At 35.5% G+C, this 22,357-nt stretch overlaps 1 protein-coding gene across 1 annotated transcript in view; it reads right to left on the bottom strand.

The window, feature by feature from the left end:
• Window positions 1-22,357, bottom strand: part of TENM4 (teneurin transmembrane protein 4) — a 3,057,282-nt gene that overhangs the window by 2,315,256 nt on the left and 719,669 nt on the right. The window contains exon 3 of the mRNA XM_032296006.1: window positions 16,330-16,407. The gene's annotated coding sequence lies outside the window, so the exon portion shown is untranslated. The remainder of the gene's footprint in view (window positions 1-16,329; window positions 16,408-22,357) is intronic.

Raw genomic sequence — 22,357 nt, 5'->3', positions numbered from 1 at the left:
AATTGCTTGAACCCAGGAGGCAGAGGTTGCAATGAGCCAAGATCATGGCACTGCACTCTGGCCTGGGCAACAGAGCAAGACTCTGTCAAAAGAAAAGAAAAGAAAAGAAAAAAGAAAAAAGAAAAGAAAAGAAAAGAAAAGAAAAATCAATTGTTCATTAACGTATAGATCTACTTCTGTGGATCTCTATTCTGTTCCCTTGATCTGTATGTCTATTGTTATGCTAATGAAGACTGTTATGTTCCTGTAACATATAATAAGACATGAAGTCAGTCAATGTAATTCCTCCAAGTTTCCACTTCTTTTTCAGTTGTTTTGGCTATTCTAGGTACCTTGTATTGCCATATAAGTCTTAGGACCAGCTTGATAATTTTTACCAGAAAATAAATTTGATGCAATTTTTATTGAAATGGCATTGTCATCTGTAGATACATTTCAGAAGGATTAAAATCTCAGTATTGAGTCTTATAATTCATGACCACAGATCATCTCTCCACTTAAGTGTTTTTTTAAAAAATCTCCCGACAATGCTTTTTGTTCTCAGTACACAGGTCTTAACACACCTTCTGTCATATTTATCCCTAAGTTTTTTACATTTTAATGCAATTTTAAATGATGTTTTAAAAATTCAATTTTAGTTTTCAGTTGTATCCTGCTACCTTGCTGAGCTTATTTATTAGCGCTGATAGCTATTTTGTATCCTCCATAAAATTCTCTGCACAGACAATCATGTCATCTGCAAATAAAGACAATTTTAACTTTTAACTTTTCCATTCTAATCTGAATTTGCTCTCATGCTTGCTTTCTCCTCCCTCCCTTACTTGTTTTTCCTTCTCTCCCTCTCCTTTCTCTTCCACTCCACACTCCTTCTTCATCTTCCATCTCTTCTTCTCCCCTTCCCTACCTCTCTTCCTTCTGTACTTTCTCTCATTGTTTTGATTAAATCCTTTAGCAAAAGTTTGAATAGTAGTGAAGGCAGATATCGTTACCTCGTTCTTGATCTCAGTCTTCCTTTCAGTCTTTCACCATTTTCTGGCCTTTCAAGTTTCCTTTTAGTGCCAATTGAATAAGAGTTTTTATCAGGAAAGTACGTTGAATTTTTTAAAATACTTTTTCTTTCTCTATTTAAATGATCATATGGATTACTTTTTAATCAGTTAATATGTTACATTTAGTAATTTTCATATGTTAAGTCCACCATGCATTCCATAAATTCATTTTATAGATTGTTGGATGAAATGTACTAAAATTCTGTTAAGATTTTTTTCACATAGGTTCATGAGGAATATTAGCTTATAGCAATGCTTTTGTCTGGTTTAGGTATCAAGGTAATGCTGGCCAGCAATAATTAGTTGGGAAATACAGCTTTTCTTCAATTTTCTACAATAATTTCCATAGAAGTGATACTATTTCTCTTTCAAATCTTCGGTGAAATTCACAAGTAAAGTCAACTTCACCTAGGAATTTCTTTATGGGAAGCTTAACTATAAATTTGATTTTTTAAATAGTTATAAAGCCACTCAATTTATCTATTTCCTCTTGAGTGAGTATATTAATTCCCTATGGCTACCATAACAAATTATCACAAACCTGGTGGTAATTTATGAAAATAAAAATTATTTTCCTGCAGTACTTGGAACCAGAAGTCCAAAATCAAAACATCTGCAGCATCAGCCTCTCTCCAAGGGCTCTAGAGGAGCATCCTGCCTTGCCGGGTGCAGTTTCCAGGGGCTCCTGGCATTCGCTGGCTTGTGGTAGTGTAACTCCAGTCACTGTCTCATTCTCATTTGGCCATCATTCCTGTGTCTCTGTGTGTGGAAATCTCTCTCTCCCTTTTCTTATGAGGACACCAGTCATTGGATTGAGGACCCAGTGAGAATTTTATCTTAAGATCCTTAACTGCTACATCTGCAAAGACTAACATGGGGAACAGTCTCCACACTATAGCCAGCTTTGATGCTTGGCATCTTTTCAGAGATTTGTCCATTTCATCTAAGTTGTCAAAAGTATTGGGATGAGGTTTTTATAATAATTGGCCCTCTCACTTTCTTGGTTGTGGTAATGTGTGTCTATTGTATTTTTAATCTATATCAGTCTGCCTAGAGGTTTATTAATTGTACTGACCTTTTCAAATAATAAGCTTTATGTTTCATTGATTTTCTCTATTGTTTTTCTGTCTTCTATTTCATTGAAGGAGAGTGCATTAAATCTTTATTTCATGTCTTATGCTTACTTCACATTGAATTTACTCTTTTTTCTGTTTCTTTTTTTTTTTTTCCTGAAACAGGTTCTCACTTTGTTGTCCAGGCTGGATGACAGTGGCATGATCCCAGCTCACTACAGCCTTGACCTCCTGGGCTCAAGCAATCCTCTTACCTCAGCCTCCCAAATAGTGGGGACTACAGGTGGTCTCTACTAAGCTCAGTTAATTTTTTATATTTTTTTTTGTAGAGATGAGGTTGCACTACCTTGTCCAGGCTGTTCTTGAACTCCTGGACTGAAGCAATCTGCCAGCCTCGGCCTCCCAAAGTGCTGGGATTACAGAAGGCAGAGCCTGACTTTCTTTCAGTTTCTTAAGGTGGAAGCTAAGGTAACCTGTTTGACTTTCCTTACTTTTGAAAGTAGGCATTTAGTGCTATCACACTTCGTCTACTTTCTATCTTAGCAAAATCACACAAATTCTGATATGTTAAATTTCACTTTTAGCCAGTTCATGATACTTCCTGGCATCCCTCTTATTATTTTTAGACCGTGGGTTATTGAGAAGGGTGTTACTTCGTTTCCAAATATTTGAGTATTTTCCAGACATCGGTTGTTATTGATTTCTAACTTCATTCCACTGTAGCCGTAGAAGACATCTGTGTGACTTAAATTATTTTAAAGTTATTAAAACATATCTTATGGCTCAGAATATAGTCTATCTTGATAAACGTTCCATGTATACTTGAAAAGAAGGCATATTCTGCTCTGGTTGGGTGTATTCTATAAATACAAGTTAGGTTAAGATGGGTTTTAGTGTGGTTTAAACAACCTATAACCTTACTGATTTTCTGCTTTCTTATCCTATCTGTTATGAAAAAGGCATTATGACTGTAGACTCATAGACATCTACTTGCTGCTCTGATAGTTTTTGTTTTATATATTTTGAATCTCTGTTATTAGGTGCATAATGGTTTAGGATTGTTACTTCCACTTCCTGAGTTTCTCCCCTATATAACAATTATGAAACAATAATGACCTTCTTTATCCCTACTAATAGTCTTTGTCTAAAATGCACTTTGATATTACTATAGCTACTTCAGCTTTCTTTAGCTTAGTGTTAGTGTGACTTATTTTTCCTTCTTTACTTTTAACCTTTTTGTATCTCTGTATTTAGTATGTGTTACTTAGAGTTGGGATATATTGAGAAAGATATATTTTTTTCAGTCCCATAATTTTTGGCTTTTAATCGAGAAGCTTTAACTATTTAATGTTATTATCTATATATTGAGCTTTAAAATCTACCTTCATGCTTTTTAAAACATTTTATCACATATTCTTTGTAGTCTTTTCCAGTTTATTCTGCCTTACTTTAGATTAACTATGTATTTTCAGAAATCACTTTTACCTTCTTTTTAAGCTATACCTGTTTGTATTATTAACCTGGTAATTGTTTTAGGCTTTATAGTATACATCTTTAACTTATTAGTCTACTTTCAGGTTCTATAATATTTCCTGTATGGCATATGAATCTTACAATAATATACTTCAATTTCTCTCCTCTTTGACTTTTGTTATTGCTGTTAAACATGTTGGTGCTACATAGATTATAAACCCCAAAATAGTTACTTACTTTGTTAATATTTTTTCTTTAAGCAATCAATTATCTTTTAAACAGATTTAAATTAAAGACTACTTTAATATTCATCCATATACTTAGCATTTTTCGTGTTCTGTATTACTTTCTATGAATGTGTATGCTAACAAGTTTTTATTTTTAAGTACAAACACTGTACCCACAAGTCAAATATAAGAAACTTTTAATGTTATGACCTAAAATTTGGGGGTTTCCTGCAATCGATTTATTGAAATATAATTCACATGTAATACAATTCACCTACTTAAAGCACCATAATTCAGATTTTTAGTATATTCACAGGGTTACGCAACCATTACCACAATCTAATTGTAGGGTATTTTTAGCACCAAAAAAGAAGCCCTGTACCCATTATCAGTCATTTTTTATTTTCCCTCAGTTCTCCTTTTACCTGCTTCTAGGCAAACACTAATCTGCTTCCTGTCTCTGTTGATTCACCTATTCTGGGTATTTATTAAATGGATCGTAACTATAATTAGTGTTTTGTTATCTTTTCTGACTGGCTTCTTTTACTTAGCATGTTTTCAAGATTCCTCCTTGTTTTAGCATGTATCAATACTTTATTCTGTTATATGGCTGGATAATATTCTATTGTATGAATATACTACATTTTGTTTATATATTCATCAGTTGATAAAAATTTGAGTTGTTTCCACATTTTGAATATTGTGAGAACTACCATAACGAACATTTAAGTACAGGTTTTGGAATAAAGTTATGTTTTCAATTCTCTAGGGTATATAGCCAGGAGTAAATTTGTTGAATCATATCATAATTCTGTTTATCATTTTGAGGAGCTGCCAAAGTGCTTTCCAAAGTGGCTGCATCATTCTATATTCCCTGCCAGCAGTATAACATGATGCCAATTTGTACACACACTTGCCAACACTTGTTTTTTATTATAGCCATCCTAGTAGGTGTGAAGAAAAATCACATTGTTGATTTGATTTGTATTTCCTTAATAGGAAATGATGTGTGTTTTTTTTTCCCAAATGTGTATTGAACATATGTGTACCACCTTTGGAGAATTATCAGCTTCTTTGCCTATTTGTAAAAATTTGGTTATTCGCCTTTTTTATTGTTGAGATGTAACAGTCATTTATACATTCTGAGTACAAGTCCCTTATCAGATATGTAATTCACAAGTATTTTCTCTTATCCAGTGGATTTTAACTTTACTGATAATATGAATTATAGCTTTTCTATTATTTTGTGATGTTCTATTTATCTACTTTTCTTTTGTCACTTATACTTCTGGTATCGTATCTACTTAGCAAATACCTTACACCAGCCAATGGCCTAAGCCCTAAGGTATATATACAACTGAAAGAGATGTGGTTCCTGTTTTTATGTGGATTAAATTTAGTGGGAGGCCCATGAATTTATTTAAAATAACTCATAAACATATAGTTACAAACTGATTAGTTCTATAATGGAGAAAATGGAGAGCTATGAGGAAGTATAACAGGGACTAGATCTAATCAGTGTGTATATGTGTGGATTTATGTGTGTGTGTGTTTCAGTAGAGAGTTGTCAATGAAGCAATGTTTGAATTGAGATCTGTAAGACCAAAAGAGGAAAGGGAAATGGAGAAAGCTTTCCAGGAAAAGATATCCTGAGCAGACATGTCATCTATAGAAACTGAAATGAGAAGTGTGGAGTTGCAGAGTGAGCAGGGGTAAGAAAAGATCAGAGGAGGGTATACAGCATGGAACATCTTGTAAGCCATGCTAAAGATTTTAACATTTTCCCTAAAAGCAAGGGAAAGTAATTAGAGGGGTAAAGCCTTTGGCTATAGTCTAGAAAAGAGATTGTGAGAAGAATAAGTGTTAGTGAGCTGGCCAGTTAGGAGGCAATCAATCAGGCAATGGTGATGATGGAGCATGAAGTATAGTAATGGTAGTAGAGGTGAAGCACAGGAAAGAAACTGGAGAGATATTTGCTTAGAAGAACGAACAACCCTGGACCTTGAGTAATATATGGGACTTTGTACACCAGATTGATTGCCACATTTGTCCTAGAATGAAGAAGGAAGAAGGTGTGCTCTGAGCCTCAAGTCTTAAAGTTACCTGATCTAGTTCTCAAACACTCACTTAGATGTCACTCGATAAGACTGAGTACCTGAATTTCTTCCTGTGTTTGGCTTCCAGATCTGGTATTATTAACTTATTTTCGTATTTTCTCCTATATACAGGCTCTATATCACCCTTTAGATGCAATATTTGATATAAATCTTCAAGTTCTGATATTACAATGACTGCTTTGCTAAATTCTGTGCATTTATCTCCTTATACAATTTTTTTTCTTCTGGCAGTCAATAGTACAAGCTGTCTAGTCAAGTTCAGTCTTCCAGAACTTTACCAGGCACTAAACCATGTAACTGACATTCTTTCAAGCAATACCTTAGAATGTGGAGTGGGCAAGAAGAGTTTGCCCTCTGTGACCATTCAGTGCAAACCAGTCTCTAGTACAGATAAGCCAGGAGTATAATTGACATGTAATCTTAACAGCTCAGGAACTGAGATGCTTCAACAATGGGAACGTTCTTCATGTTCACAATGTCTCCTTATCCTGTATTTCCCTAATCAGACCACCTATTCACCACACTCTCTGCAAAACACAGTAAGAAATTTAATGTTTCTTTCAAACATAAAAATTGATAAACTTCTTCCTAGATGCTTAAGCTTTCAGGGACATGGTATATAATTACTCTTTCCTCCTATAATTCCCTATATTATGGCTCCAACATTTGCAGTGCATATTCTTGTAATTACTCCTATATATAATTACATTTACATAAAACTTACATAATTTTACCTGCATTATAAGGGGATGATTCATTTTTCAGAAACTTTTTTGATACCCCACAACAGGATACACTGATGCTATATTTATTTTTTACATGAAATGCTAAAGAAAGAAAAAGCATATACTTGTATACTAGCCTGTCACAGTTAGGCTAGTATTCAGAAATTTGGAAATTGATATTCAAATAGGTGTAAGTAGAATGGAAATGAGTAGAGAAGGCATACTCATGTCACGGTGTCAAATAATTTCCATGTAACATCCAGAAAGGTGTAACATCAAAATGTATATATTATATATACCAAGTATAATAAAAATCAAAGCAAATCAAGGAAGCAGATTGCTCCTGCAGGACCCAGGAAACACCCCAAACACTGAGTGCCCAAGCTGTGGAAGTGGGAAAGAGAGATCATCTGCCCCAGTGCACACCCTCACTGGGGAAACTGAAGGTCTAGTTTATTACAGAAGATTCTGACCTTGCCTGGAGCTGAGTCAATTTAGAAAGCCAAGCAAAACACAGGGATAGAGGAAGCAGCAGGAAAAGCCTTGTGAACTTGCTGGGTCATCTGCCAAACCATTTCTTCCTGGTCTTACAGGGGTCCTTTGGGAGGGTGGATAGAAGCATGGGGAAAAGGCCACAGGTAGAAGGAAATCTCTAGCTGAACATTGCAACAATTTGAACTGATTGAGAAGTCTCCTGGTCAGACCTCACGGGAGGTCATGAATCTGGTGTGCAGACTCCACAGGCGGAGGGGGAGAGAGGAAGGAAAGCCATACTTGCTTTTGCAGCTGGGAGGCAGGTAGCCTGGGGAAAGTTCTCAACCCTGTTTGCCCACTGCTTGGAAACAGAGTTGGTTGCTACTGGGTGTCGGGGCATAGTGGCAGTGAGACTGACCCTTCAGATTCTGTGTGACCTGTGTGAGACCTGTGACTGCCAACTTTCCCCCACCTCTCTGACAACCTGCATGACACAGTAGAGACAACCATAATCCTCCTAGGAACATAACTCCATTGACCTGGGAACCTCATCTCCATTGCCCACAGCAGACACAACAAGAACCGCCCAAGGAAAGTCTACGCTCAGACATGCCTAGCCCTGCCCCCACCCAATGGTCCTTCTCTACTCACCTGGTAACTGAAGACAAAGTGTATATACTCTTGGAAGTTTTAGGGGCCCACCCACCTCCTTTTCCTCCCCATACTACCACAGCTGATGCTCTCTGTGAGGCGCCACCTCCTGGCAGGATGCCAACCAGCACAAAAATAAGATATTAAGGCACCAAAGCTAAGAAATCTAAAAGAGTCCATTTCACCCCCATACCATCTCCACTGGAACAGGTGCTGTCATCTATGGCTGAGAGACCCACAAATGGTTTACATCACAGGTTCTGTCTACAGACAACCCCCAGTACCAGCCTGGAGCCTGGTAGACTTGCTAGGTTGTTAGACTCAGAAGAGAGATACAATCACCACAGCTTGGCTCTCAGGAAGCCATATCCATAGGCAAAGGGAGAGAGTAGTACATCAAGGGAACACCCCATGGGATAAAAGAATCTGAACAACAGCCTTCAGCCCTAGACCTTGCCTCTGACAGAGCCTACCCAAATGAGAAAGAACCAGAAAACCAACTCCATCAATATGAAAAAACAAAGTTCTTTAACGCCCCCCACCCCCCAGCAATGGATCCAAACCAAGAAGAAATCTGTGATTTACCTAAAAAAGAATTCAGGAGGTTAGTTATTAACCAGGGAATCACCAGAGAAAGGTGAAGCCCAATGTAAGAAAATTTAAAAACAAAATGATATAAGAAGTGAAGAGATAAATATTCGATAAAATAGATAGCATAAATAAAAAATAATAGAAACTTCAGGAAATAATGGATACACTTATAAAAATGCAAAATGCTCTGGAAAGTCTCAGCAATACAATCAAACAAGTAGAAGAAAGAAATTCAAAGCTTCAAGACAAGGTCTTTGAATTAAACCAATCCAACAAAGACAAACAAAAAAGAATAAGAACATATGAACAAAGCCTCCAAGAAGTCTGGGATTATATTAAATGACCAACCCTAAGAATAATTGGCCTTCCTGAGGAAGATGAGAAATCTAAAAGTTTGGAAAACAAATCTGGGGAGATAAATGAGGAAAACTTCCCCAGCCTTGCTAGAGATCTAAACATCCAAATATGGGAAGCAGAAAGGACCCCTGGGAAATTCATCACAAAATGATCTTCACGTAGTCATGCTGTCACCAGGTTATCTAAAGTTAAGATGAAGGAAAGAATCTTAAAAGCTGTGAGACAAAAGTACCAGGTAACCTATAAAAGAAAATTTATCAGATTGACAGCAGATTTCTCAGCAGAAACCCCACAAAGTAGACGAGATTGGGGCCCTATCTTTGGCCTCCTCAAACAAAACAATTATAAGCCAAGAATTTTGTATCCATTGAAGCTAAGCTTCATATATGAAGGAAAGATACAGTCTTTTTCAGAGAAACAAGTGCTGAGAAAATTCACCATTACCAAGCCACCACTACAAGAACTGCTAGAAGGAACACTAAGTCTTGAAACAAATTTTGGAAAAACATCAAAACAGAATGTCTTTAAAGCATAAATCTCATAGAACATAGAAAAAAATACAATTTTAAAAAAATAGCATGATGAATAGAATGGTACCTCATATCTCAATACTAACACTGAATGTAAATGGCAAAGATGTTCCAATGAAAACATACAGATTTGCAGACTGGATGATAATTCACCAGCCAACTATCTGCTGCTTTCAAGAGATTCACCTAACACATAAGGAGTCACATAAACTTAAGGTAAAGGGATGGAACAAGCAATTTTATGTGAATAGACAAGGAAAATGAGCAGGAGTAGTTATATTAGACAAAACAAACCTTCCAACAACAGCGGTTAAAATGGATGGTAGGCTGGGCGTGGTGGCTCACTCCTGTAATCCCAGCACTTTGGGAGGCAGAGGTGGGTGGATCATGAGGTCAAGAGATTGAGACCATCCTGGTCAACATGGTGAAACCCCGTCTCTACTAAAAATACAAAAAATGAGCTGGGCATGGTGGCACATGCCTGTAATCCCAGCTACTCAGGAGGCTGAGGCAGGAGAATTGCCTGAACCCAGGAGGCCGAGGCTGCGGTGAGCCGAGATCGCACCATTGCACTCCAATCTGGGTAACGAGAGCGAAACTACATCTCAAAAAAAAAAAAAATTATTTGAACCGAACAATAGTGACACAACATATCAAAACCTCTGGGATACAGTAAAGGTGGTGCTAAGAAGAAATTGCATAGCCCTAAACTCCTACATCAAAAAGCCTGAAAGAGCACAAATAGATAGTCTAAGGTCACACCTCAACGAACTAAAGAAACAAGAACAAACAAAACCCAAAGTCAGCAGAGGAAAGGAAATAACCAAGATCAGAGCAGACCTAAATGAAATTGAAACAACAACAAAAAAAGATGAATGAAACAAAGAGCTCGTTCTTAAAAAAAGACAAATAAAATTCACAGACCATTAGCAAGATTAACTGAGAAAATAAGAGATAAAATCTATATAAGCTCAATAAAAATAAAAGAGGAGACATTACAACAGACACTGCAGAAATTCAAGGCTACAATAAACACCTTTATATGAATAAACTAGAAAACCTAGATGAGATGGATAAATTCCTGGAAAGATACAATCCTCCTAGCTTAAATCAGGAAGAATTAGATACCCTGAACAGACCAATAAGAAGCAGTGAGATTGAAATGGTAATTTTAAAACTACCAACAAAAAAAAGCTCAAGACCATATAGATTCACAGCAGAATTCTACCACACATTCAAAGAAGAATTGGTACCAATACTATTGACACTATTTCACAAGATAGAGAAAGAAGGGACCCTCCCTAAATCATTCTATGAAGCCAGTATTACCCTAATATTAAAACCAGGAAAAGACATAAGCAAAAAGGAAATGTATAGATCAATATACCTGATGAATATAGATGCTAAAAGCCTTAGGAAAATACAAGGTAACAGAATCCAACAACATATCAAAAAGATAATTCACCATGATCAAGTATGTTTCATACCAGGAATGCAGGGGTGTTTTAACATACACAAGTAAATAAATGAGATACACCACATAAACAGAATTAAAAACAACAATCACATAATCATCTCAATAGATACAGAGAAAGCATTTGGCAAAATCCAGCATTCCTTTACAATTAAAACTCTCAGCAAAATCAGCATACAAGGAACATAACTCAGTGTGATAAAAGCCACCTGTAACAAACCCACAGCCAATATAATACTAAAGCGGGAAGAGTTTAAAGTGCTCCCTCTGAGAACTGGAACAAGACAAGGATGCTCACTCTTACCACTCCTCTTCAACATAGTCCTGGAAGTCCTAGCCAACACAATCAGACACAAGAAATAATTAAAGGGAATCTAAATTAATAAAGAGGAAGTCAAACTGTTGCTGTTTTCTGATGATGTGATCAATTACCTAGAAAACCCTACAGACTCCTCCAGAAAGCTCCTAGAATTGAAAAAAGAATTCAGCAAAGTTTCTGAATACAAAATTAATGTACACAAATTAGTAGCTCTTCTATACATCAACAGTGACCAATCTGAGAATCAAATCAAGAACTCAATCCTTTTACAGTAGCTGCAATAAATAGAGATAGAGATAGAGATAGAGACAGACAGAGAGTGAGAGAGAGAGGAATATACCTAACCTTGTAGAGGTCATGAAGGACCTCTACAAGAAAAACTACAAAACACTGCTGAATGAAATTGTAGATGACACAGGCAAATGGAAACATATCCCATGTTCAGGGATAGGTAGAATCAATATTGTGAAAATCACCATACTGCTAAAAGAAATCTACAAATTCAACACAAGTCCCATTAAAATACTACCATCATTTTTCAGAGAATTAGAAAGAAGAATCATCAATTCATATGGAACAAAAACATAGAGCCCACATAGCCAAAGCAAGACTAAGCAAAAAGAACAAATCTGGAGGCACCACATTACCTGATTTCAAACTATATTATAAGGTCATAGTCACCAAAAACAGCATGGTACTGATATAAAAACAGGCACATAGACAGTAGAACAGAACAGAGAACCCAGAAATAAACCCAAATATTTATAGCCAACTGATCTTTGACAAAAACAAAAACATAAAGTGGGGAAAGGACAACCTTTTCAGCTAATGGTACTGGGATAATTGACTAGCCATATGCAGGAAAATAAAACAAGATTCTCATCTCTCACATTAAACAAAAATAAATTCAAAATGGATTAAGGACTTAAATCTAAGACCTGAAACTATCAAAATTCTAGAAGATCACATTGGACAAAATGTTCTAGACATTGGCTTATGCAAGGATTTCATGACCATGAACCCTAAAGCGAATGCAATAAAAATGAAAATAAACAGTTGGGACTTAATTAAACTAAAGAGCTTTTGCATGGCCAAAGGAACAGTCAGTAAAGCAAACAGACAACCCACAAAGTGGGAAAAAAAATTTCACAATCTATACATCTGATAAAGGACTAATATCCAGAATCTACAATGAATTCAAACAACTCATCAAGAAAAAAATAAACAGTCCTATTAAAAAGTAGAATAAGAATATGAATGTAGACAGTTCTCAAAAAAAGATATACAAATGGCCAACAAACGTGAAAAAATACTCAACATCACTAATGAACAGGGAAACACAAATCAAAACCACAGTGTGATACCACCTTACTCCTGCAAGAATGTTCATAATCAAAAAGTAAAAAAATACTAGATGGTGGCCAGTTGTGGTGGCTCATGCCAGTAATCCTAGCACCTAGGGAGGCAGGTGAATAATGAGGTCAGGAGTTTGAGACCAGCCTGGACAACATGGTAAACCCTGCCCCTACTAAAAATACAAAAAATTAGCTGGCCATGGTGGCGGGTGCCCGTAATCCCAGCTACTCAGGAAGCTGAGACAGGAGAATTGCTTTCACCCCAGAGGCGGAGGTTGCAGTGAGCCGAATTTGTGCCTCTGCTCTCCAGCCTGGGCGACAGTGCAAGACTTCATCTCAAAAAGAAAATAAATAAATAAATAAAATAAAAATAGTAGATAAATGCTAGACGTTGGTGTGGATGCCAACAGGGAAGGAACACTGCTACGCTGCTGGTGGGAATGCAAACTAGTACAACCATTATGCAAAACAGTATGGAGATTCCTTAAAGAACTAAATGTAGAACTACCATTTGATTCAGAAATCCCACTACTATCTACCCAGAGGAAAAGAAATCATTATACAAAAATGATATTTGCACACATATGTTTAGAGCAGCACAATTCCCAATGGCAAAAATGTGAAACAAACCCATCAATCCATGAGTGGATAAAGAAACTGTGGTATATATACACAAAAACACACACAATGAAATACTATTGAGTCATAAAAAGGAATGAATTAATGAATGAATTCACAGTGACCTGGATGAGACTGTAGACTATTATTCTAAGTGAAGTAACTCAGAAGTGGAAAACCAAACATCATGTGTTCTCACTCATAAGTGGGAGCTAAGCTATGAGGATGCAAAGGCATAAGAATGACACAATGGACTCTGGGGACTCAGGGGGAATGGGTGAGAATGGGGTGAGAGATAAAAGGCTTCAAATAGGGTGCAGTGTATACTTCTGGGGTTATGGGTGCACCAAAAGCTCAAAAATCATCACTAAAGGACTTACCCATGTAACCAAACACCACCTGTTCCCCAATGACCTATGAAAATTAAAAATTAAAAAAATAATAATAAAGTTAAATTTCTTTTTTCAAAAATAATTGGTAAAGAGGGAGAGAAGGCCACATTTTCTAAAGTCATATTTAATATCCTAAACTTTCACTATAATATACTGAAGAGTCAGAACGAGCCCACAGATGGGAATCAGCATACTCAGACTTGCCCTCTTCTGGTGTGGACTTGGGTATGTTACTTCACTATTCTTAGCTTCGGTTTCTCCATTCTAAAAATTTTGGGACCAAAATAGGTCAGTGTTCTTAAACGTGTGTTCTCTAAGTACTGGGAGATCTTCAGGGAAAACTTAAGGATGGTGTTTGTGGTGGAAATGAACAGACAAGAATCTGAACCACCGTCATCCCTACACAGATAAGCTCTCCTTATAGAACTCTTACATATAATATAGTTCTACCGAAGAAGCCAAACTAAATCAAAATAAACAATATCCAGTCTGAAAAATCTTTAGGCTAGATGATATCTGTGGTCATTTTTACCATGGCTTTCTCAAATATTGAGTTTCATATATGGAACATTCTGTACTACTAGCTTTCTATGATTATAACGATAATCAATAGCAATAAAGACCTGAGACACTACAAATTTCAAACTTCAAGCTATATTCAGTGCACTTTTGGTATCAAGAATTTTTCAATTCCAATGACTGACTTGAAAGCAGATAAGCCATTCTTATTGCCTATGCCAACTCTGTGAGAGTGTGTGTGTATGTGTGTGTGTGTGTGTGTGTGTGTGTGTGTGTATTACTCTAATAATTTGAGCAGCTTTGTGATACAGCTTGCATTTTTGAGTGCTTGCTTTGTGTTACCTAGTATATTAAGAGCTTAAAATGAATGTTCTACTTCAATCCTTAGAAAAACCTGTTTAGGTAATATTATTACTCCCAATGCAGAAATGCAGAGACTCTAGCACAAATAATTTAACTAGCTTGCTCATGAGCCACAGGTAGTAAAAGGCAAGGGTGGCGCTTGAACCTGTCTACTTGTCTTTAACTTTAAGCTGTATTTATCCTATGATAAATATGATAAATCTCCTATGAGGAGATTCAAATAATCAGATAGTTATCAAATGGGGCAATTAAAATAGATAGATCTTTGTCTGATATATATAAAAAAAGTAAAAATACCCAAGAATAGTAAATCCCTCTTTGAGAGGAACTAGTATTTCTCCAACAGAGAAGTTTCATCCAGTGAGTAGGAAGGAGAGTTTTAGGTTTGCCCAGAATCATGGAGGCAATGGTATGCTCTATGAAACACTATTGCTTTATTTCCTTATTTGTTTTTCAAATGTAAGCTTGGCTGAAAGTCTTTAGCTAAGTTAATGACATTAAAACAAGTAAGAGCATATGCTAAGTGAACTGCTATAGTCAAAAGCAGTAACAACTGTGTATGTTTTGGGGCGGTGGTAAGATATAAAATAGGGAAAGAATGATGAAACATTAATGCCACCCTCCTCGACCAAGATGACTACTAACTAATTAGTGCATGCTGACTCCAAAGATGCTTAATTTTAATCTTCTGATTGCATATGAATAAAGCTTTACTGGAGTAGATAGACTTATGGCCCAATAACCTAAAGAGATCTGGATAGCATTTCTCTACAAACCCTGAGCAGGTCAATAGCTTGATATCTTCTTATAATTCAAAGATACTCATCCCTTTTATTAATAACTGTTTAAGTAATTCAATCAAAAAAGAAGGGATCACCACACAATGGGCCCTATGATTGAGATTGTTATATTCAGAAAATATTGTTATAACTCTTGAAGTGATGTAAGTTGCATCTAAATTGGCTTTTAGGGCTGCCTTGCCTTAAAAACAGTCTTTCACAGATGAAACAGTTTCTTGGGATACTAGCTACCTAAGAACCCAATTCCAGCCTGGGATGCTCATTTTTATTTTGCAGCTTTATTCATTATCTGTTCTCAGCAAGTATCTGTGAAGTTTGAAGAAAAAGAATTATCACAAAATTTATTTAAATAAAATTTTTATAGAAAGAAAGAGAGAGAAGAAAAGAAAATCACCTTGGCCTCAAATCTTTCCTTCACTATGAATCATTGATACATAAATTGTATTTTTAAATTATTCTCATGGGATAGAATTAGAAATTCCAGTTAAAAATACTATGGAACAACATTGTTTCTTTTTTCAATGTTTTTCTAATTTTCTGGTCAAATTCAACATCTTTAAAGGTAAATATTTCATTTTACCAACGTATTACAGTTGTTTGTTCATTCTGCAGAGTAGGTAGTTGAGCTACTTCAAAATGACATTATTTTGCAGGTCACAGAGCTTTACAACTTTCATAAGTTCCTGATTTTCACTAGACAATAATTTTTATCTCACCTTCTTGAAAAATGCATGCAAAGACTGTGAGCTTTGGGGTTGATTTGTGGTTTTAGCCCCTACATTTTCACATTTAAGAGAAACATTTGTTCAACAAATCATTGTTGCATTTATTTCAGCTGACAATGCATTTAAATACTGATTAAAATAAGAAGATGCCATGGGCTTCCAGTGCATATCAAACAGAACAATGAACACCCAGATTACAGGAGAAGGACTGTGACTGAAGACATTTAGACAGAATATGTGTTGATAGAATAATTATTAGGTGGCGTAAGTGGCAATGTAGAAGCCTTAAAAAGTCCTTGTATAAATAGTTTCTTTTCCACAGAAAAGGTCTTGTATTTGAAAAAAAAAAAAAAGAAAAAAAAGAGGCTTTTAACTTCTAGTAACTTCCAAAATCAATTGCCTCATGTTCAATTGTAAGAATATTTTCAGTGTTCCTCTCTGAAATGCATAACACATATTAATTTTGAGTGAATAACTTTTAGTACTGAAAACCATACCTGATCTGGTGGTTTCTTCTTCACTCCGTGCAGTGAGAATCAATAGATTGATGTGGTGAGACGGTTACCTGGGGTGATCTAAAATTAAAAAGGCATTTTAAAATTAGGAGAAGAAACCTGCAAACTCCAATAATAATGGCCTCATAATAGGATGTCTTTCAGTCAATCAGTAACATTTACTGTGTATCCACTGCGTATTGAGCCCAGTTTTATGTGGGCATGGAGATGCAAAAGAAAGGGTAGAAAGAGTCTAGCTTAATGCTGATAAATACTTGTAAAATGAATGAATAGTAAATAAAAACAGAAAAAAATCCTAATCATTTTTGTGGATGACTAGTTTATAAATTATTTGGGAAGGAAAAATATTACACATTTCATATATGTATTTATGTAATTATTCAAAAATATTTTAATTTGTATCACTTTTTATATGCTGAGCAGAGAGGAAGTTATGTGAGCAAGACAGACATGGTACACATGAGCTTAAAGCTCTGATTTCAAGGTGCATATAAACTGTGGATGCATAAAGAAACAATCTTCTGGCTGGGCGCAGTGGCTCACACCTGTAATCCCAGCTCTTTGGGAGGCCAAGGTGGGTGCATCACGAGTCAGGAGTTCAAGACCAGCTTGGCCAATATGTTGAAACCCCATCTCTACTAAAAATACAAAAATTAGCTGGGTGCGGTGGTGCGCACCTGGAGTCCCAGCTTCTCCAGACGCTGAGGCAGCAGAATCATTTGAACCCAGGAGGCGGAGGTTGCAATGAGCTGAGACTGAGCCACTGCACTCCAGCTTGGGCAACAACAGAGCAAGACTCAGTCTCAAAAAAAAAAAAAAAAAGGAAAGAAAGAAACTGAAATTTCTGAGCTCTCACTGTGTTCAGTGTTTGCCTTCATGAGACTTATTTGGAAAATCATTTTTGTCTTTCTGAAATATCTTATTTCAACATGGTTATTTACATGGCAACTGGGATTAAGGTAATGAATACCATTTATAGTAGTGTCAAACTCAAGCCTGCTACTGATATCCCTTCACCTTGACCATGACCTGGGGTTAGTTGCTAGACAATTCACCAAAGGCTATAGGCAAATCAAAGTTATGGAAAGCAAATGGCTAAAGCAGATCAATAAAAATGATGTAAGCCAATGAAATAAGACTTCAGGTTTTATTTCTCATTATTGGCTTTACAGTGTCTGTCATTTAGAAAGTGTCTGGTACACAGTGAGTACTTAATAAAAGCAAGCTGAGTTAATAAGTGATGAATGTCAGTAAGATATTACTCAAATATCTATATCAAATAAGCACTCAAATAATAGAAATCCTTAGTACAATTTTTGAATTATCTACGATTACAATTTTTATTTAAAATAAATTATGGCATTGTATTTATAATCGGAAGAAAGCATTATTTTGCCAGCGATAGCCACAGTGGTTTTAAACACACACAAAACTTTCTCAAATAGAGGTCCCTTGTTTTAATGTAATTTGATGGAGTTTTTCAAACTTTACTTGATGTTTTTCAAAGATAAACTGCTTTCTGTAAGAGAAAAAGAAGAATTTGGAGATCTCAGGGTACTCTGAAATGTAGAAGGGATGAGAGGAAGAGAAGGGAGGAGGAAGAAGAGGAAAGAAAGAATCAATGAAATAGATGGCCATTCCCAAAGGCTTCCAAATTTTCAGTAACACAGACAAAAACTCCCGTATAATGTGATATAGACATATTTTTGTAGATATTGGAAAAACGAATGCATTTCAGATGGAATTTACACAGCTTGAAAGAATATAAACTCCCTAGGTAATTAACATATTTTAAGAAGAGCTATTTAAATTTCATATGCCATGAAATTCAGAGAGGTATTCAAAAAATTTCACATAGATTTAAAATCTTGAAGACCTTAAAATACCACAACAATATGATTTATGCAATATAAAATATAAACATTAATCTCAGTGTGGTAGGCTGAATAATCACCCAACACCTCTAAGACGTCCATGTCCCAATCCCAAGAACCCGGGAATGTTCCCATACATGGCAAAATGGACTGTGCATATGTGATTAAATTAAGGATCTTGAGATAGAGACATTATTTTGAATTATCTGGGGGGGCCCAAATGTGACCGGAAAGTTCCTTATAAGTAACAGATGGAGGCAAGAGGGACCATCACAGAGAGATTGGAAGATGCTATGCTGCTGGATTTGAGATGACAGGCAGGACCATATAAGCGAAAGATGAAGGGGCCTGTAGAAATTGGAATGGGTCAGGAAACAAACTATCCACTAAAGATTCTAAATATATGCTAAATTGTTAGAGCAACAGTAAGAAACTAACACACTAAGGAAAATCTTGATTAACTAGGAGTCAGATTTGAATTGAAACTATCCAGAAGTTTTCAATACATGGTAAAATAATAAGAAAATAATCAGAGTGTATGGATATATGGAGAGAGAGCAGATACACAAATCACTAAAGTGAAGCCCTTAATATGGTAAATTTTATGTAGACTTTTATATTATGCGAATTATATCTCAAATCAATAAATCACTTGCTGAATAAAGATTACACAATAATAAGCAAGTTTTACTTTATTGTTTGAACCATTTCCATGCAACGCTAATCTATTTTCTTTTGTTTTCTGAAAATATAATGATGATGATAATCATAACAATTTTGATGACAATTACCACGTTGCTTTCTTTCCAGCCTGATTCAGTTTATTTTAGAGTCTGTTCCTAACCTAAAGAAATATAACACATTAAAGAAAAAAAAAAAAAACACTTTCCAATTATAATATTCACCATTCAATTACGTGATTTGGATCTACTAGGGAGTCTGATCCATTCCCCTAACATTATTCTTTACTTCTTTTTTACCACCTTCTTTTTTTACTGATTTCTACCCAACTTAACCTCAGCCCCAGGTTCTTTTTGTCCACTTTATTCTACTCTAAATACCGCTCCAGAGTCACTCTGTGATCTGCCTTTCAAGAGGAACCTAGTGCTTGAACTTGGTATTCCTCTACATTGAGATAATACAGCTGGACAGCCCACCTTCAAATCCAGAGCAGAAAATGGATAGTATCTTTCTCTACCTTGTTATCATCAGGATATTGGTCAATATTATAATAGAAAGAAAAATGGAATTATAAAAAAAAGGAAGTAGGTCAGGTTAGTGCCCAGAAGGAAGGCTTTTTTGTCTTTTGCGGTGCAGCCTTGCAGTAAGGAGCTTGATACACATGATGGGGAGACATGAGCTCAGATGTGGAGAGATAGAGAGCAAATGAAGGTGGTCTAGAAAATCCAGCTCCATCTTGCTATAGCCCACAACTAATAGTATCACTCTAGAGGATACAGAAGATGGTAGAAAATAATAAAACCTGATTGAGCTTAGCGGTTTTTCAGTTAACAATATTGAACACTGTATCAATAAAATATTACTTCAAGCATCCATCACAAAGATCGCCACAAAAGAAAGAGGTTTGAGTATTCAGTAAGAACTGCTCTGAAGATTTTTATAACATTTACTTCTTGGATTCACATTTAAGAGAACTGTGTCCACAGAAATCTTAGGAAGATATTTTATATTTTATGAAGCAGCACTTTTATTTTTAAGCTGATATTTAGTGACTGTAGTGGGCCAAGAATTGTGATAATTACTTTCTGTGTATGATATTATGTAGTCATAATAGCAAATGCAAAATTTGGTACTATCTTTTTCATTTTATAAACCACAAAACTAAAGATCAAAGAAATTAAATAACTTAATCCAATTGGTAAATATTGATACAGATTCAGTTTTATGTCTGTTTTACTATAAATTTGTGCTTTAAACCCCTCTGGAATATAACATCTTTTTATATACAAATAGTGTGTTGCCACTACTAAAGCCAACATTTCAGCTTTAAAAAAAAAAAAAGATCTTTTGGGTCTTCTTTAAAACGTAGATAATGTTATTCACAAGACAAAGTGTCTTTGTGCTATATTTATTGCCTTTTTCTCTGATTTTAGGACATATGCCTGACAGAATATAGCTGAATTTTCTCATAGAGAGAGCCCTTTCCTTCTTTCAGCATGTTGCCACTATTGCAAAAAGATTGTCCCAATTTCAAAGGACAGATGCAATGACTAATGGCAAATCGGTAATGGAAGCTTTTATCAGTGACTCAGTAAGTTATCAAAACTTAAAATACATAGAAAAGTGTCACTCTGGAAAACAGAATTATTTAAAGGCACTCTCAATAGTTCAGCTTGGCTGCAGACTAGTAAAGTGATGCCAGAAATTAACAAAACACATCAGGTTTAGAGATCTATAATTAATCTTGTCAGGGGATGTGGCAGGACAGATTCCTATTTAAACTTGCATCTTGATGAGACTTCTCCCTCATTTACTGTTTCAGTACAGAACTCGCTAGGGACTCAAGGGATCTAAATCCATTACAGTGGTTTTATAGCCCAGTTCATGCTCCTTGCATGCCCTGCCTTGTGCTTGGCGGCATTAAATATTTAACTAACTGTGACCATGGTGTTGTTGAAAAAGCAGCAGCTTTTAGTGCATTTTTTATACACGCCATTGAAGAACAAATATAAAATTAAAAAGTCTCTATCTGTCCAAGACTTGAGACAGAATAAATGGTCAGGGGCAAAATACAATCTGGGCTTAGTTCCTGTAATTGAATTTTATTACAAAGCTTTCTAAATTTGGGTATGCATAATATTCTGTAATGGTTAGAGTGAAATGTGAAAGATCACAAGCAATAATTCTATCATTAAATTTTAATGTGCAAGCACAACTTGGATAAGAAAGCACACATCTAAACCTTACGATACTAGAGAAGGCAAATTATTTTGAAACTTGAGACATGAGTTAAATTATTTTCTTTTGGTACCACTTAAAACACACAGAACAATTGCACTTACGAGAAAAACGAAGATCTCTTAGTAAACAAATGGGTAAATTACAGAGTCTTATTTTGATCAGACTTATTCCTTGTTATTTAATTTGCTCTAGAAAAACATTTAAAAAGAAAAAGACTAAAGGAATGGAGTTGTTAGTTTTGCTTACATGCTTTCTATTTGCCATTTTCTTACTTAAGTTTCTGTTGTTAACTGATAAAGGACAGCATGACACTAGGTTGTAAGCTGAGATGCCTTTATCCATTTATTTAATTAACATTACAATAAAGTTAATTTTTAAAAAAGCTAAGTGTTTCTATTATCAGAATAACAAAAATGACAAAAGAAGAGCAGTTTCAAATCTCAAATTTAAGTCCAAGTAATTTGTAATCTGCATAATGTCAGAGAGGTAGGATATGACCTTTTCTGTAAGGTGCATTAGAATAGTGGACAGCAAAACAGAAATACATACATATATTATATGCATAACAGGTAAAAGTCTAGGACTTCCTGGATCCAGTTACAGTGATTTCTTGATATTCTATGTAGGAATCTCCTTGGTTTAATCTGAGCCAGAGTAATTTTAGATAACTGCTATTTTGTGGGCCCATTTTAGGCCATTTGCCTTGAATTGGCACCAAACATTAATTTTCTTCATGTATTATTGAATATGAACACTATATTATATGCTTATTTTGTCTCTTTGTTGATTATTTGTCTTCTCCACTACGATGGAAGTTTTATGGTGGTAATGATTTTTTCTCTCTCTTTCAACATTTTTACATAAAGACTTTTGAAGATTACTGATGGTCTGTGAGGAGCCAAAGACCATCTGCTGTCTAACATGCAGACATCAGACCGTAATTGCTTTTCTCTAGATGCTTCAATCCAGGTTTCTCAAGGGTGCAGACCCATGGGGATAAAGGAAGTAGTGATCATTTATCATCGTAAAAGTTTAAGAAGTTTTCCCAGAGCAGCCATATTCACAGTTTTATGTTTTTGCTCATGCAAAGTTATCCCGGAATCTGTTTTTGTTTCTCTATGTTTATTTATTTGTAACGTTTTTGTTCACTTGCTAATGTTTACTCTACTCATAGTGAGTTTCTTCTGCTTTCCAGGATGCATCCCATGCCTCAC

The sequence above is a fragment of the Sapajus apella genome, unplaced genomic scaffold (assembly GCF_009761245.1).
Source record: "Sapajus apella isolate SASKATOON/1434 unplaced genomic scaffold, GSC_monkey_1.0 scaffold34, whole genome shotgun sequence".
Taxonomy (NCBI): Eukaryota; Metazoa; Chordata; class Mammalia; order Primates; family Cebidae; genus Sapajus; species Sapajus apella.
Note: the sequence above shows the minus strand (reverse complement) of the source record. Positions and strands in the feature narration are given on the sequence as shown.